Raw genomic sequence first — 1515 nt, 5'->3', positions numbered from 1 at the left:
TTCCTTTAAAGGAAAAAAAAGATATAATTACCCATAATCTTAAAAACTGACAAGAAACAGTACTTTTGTTATTGACCAAAAGTTGTAAAATTGGATAAGCCAATGAATAACACTCTTAGAATGTTAAAGGTTTCATAAGCCAGATCTCCCAAAACATTTTACTAATAAAAATAAATTGGTAAAGCCAAAGACTTCATTATAATTTGAATGCTCTTTGTAGTTCAATAGAATTGGAATACTCAATTGAGTCCTTAACCAAAAGCTTATTTAGCAACTCTGCTCAAGCAGAATGACAACTTAAAATATATATATATACACACACACACCAATAATTATTATAGTATATCTATCCTTTACAAAGCAGTTTTTATAAAATGGGGACTCTACATTATTTAATAACAGAAACAGATGACCGTATTTTACCCTAAAACATTTTAAAACATTGCATTATAAAGTCACAATTCAAGGGAAATATATGCATTCTATGTAACAACTTTAATCACAATGTGTAAATCACATTAAAGAAGATTGAGGCACTGTGGCTCAGAAGAGTCCAAATTTTCTTCATTGTTATACATAAAGAAGTCAGATATCTGTATCAATCTTTTGATTATCAGCCATTTGAACATATGATTTCACTTATTTGTTGCTCTTTTATTTGATTCTGAGTCAAAGCCGATGTAAATTAGTCTTTTATTGTTTGGGGCAGTGGCCAAACTGATGTGATTTTGCTGATGGGAGCAGGGGGAAGAAGCATGTTTTTCATAAAAATTCTTTAATCATTTCACAGAGGTAAACATACTTAAATGCTAAATACCTGACCTTTTCAAATAAATGCAGACCTACCTTGATTTCCACAATAAGCCTCTATTAATTTCATGAGACAACGTTTTCACAAAATGTAAGACAAAACATATTAAATTACTTAACAGAACTCATAATTTAAATAATTAAAACTAATTTGTGTTTAAAGCTATTTGCAGATTTATTAGAGAAACAAATACAAATATGCATTTCTACAGAACTGTTTTTTTTTCCAAAATGAGCTTGAAACTTGTTCCACAGTTTTTACTTGTTTATATCTATGGTAACCCAAGTATTGGCTTCTGTACCACTTGTAATGAGACAATTGCCCTTTCATCGCAATTATAAAAAACTATTTAAAAAAAAATTCGGCACATACACGTTAAATATTTTTCCTTAAAAAAATAATCTAATCAAAATATTGAATACTTTAGATTTAAACAATATTTTATTTACAAATCTGATTTGATTACTTTATTAATTACACAAGGTAATGCTTCAATTTTCAAGAACAGTTTTTTTTTTTTTTAATATAGACCAATGGAATGACATCCTATCTAGTAATATGTACTACACTTCAATTTTTTTCAAAATTAACATGACAAGTTTTCTAATACTTACATTTTGGGGGAAAATGTTATTTAATTGGGGGCACATATCTGATGAAACAAAAAATAACATGCAGAATTCCAAAAATAATCTGTTAAAGTA

General features: G+C 27.9%; 1 protein-coding gene across 2 annotated transcripts in view; it reads right to left on the bottom strand.

Annotated features, from left to right (window-relative positions):
* Positions 1 to 962: 962 nt before the first annotated feature.
* Positions 963 to 1515, bottom strand: part of NOVA1 (NOVA alternative splicing regulator 1) — a 142636-nt gene continuing 142083 nt past the window's right edge. For both annotated transcript variants that reach the window (XM_059056861.2, XM_067028636.1), the window contains exon 5: positions 963 to 1515. This exon is cut by the window's right edge and continues 5270 nt beyond it. The gene's annotated coding sequence lies outside the window, so the exon portion shown is untranslated.

Source organism: Kogia breviceps, chromosome 3, assembly GCF_026419965.1.
Source record: "Kogia breviceps isolate mKogBre1 chromosome 3, mKogBre1 haplotype 1, whole genome shotgun sequence".
In the NCBI taxonomy this organism is placed as follows: Eukaryota; Metazoa; Chordata; class Mammalia; order Artiodactyla; family Physeteridae; genus Kogia; species Kogia breviceps.
The sequence above is the reverse complement of the archived record's forward strand: the minus strand, read 5'-3'. Positions and strand labels throughout refer to the sequence as shown.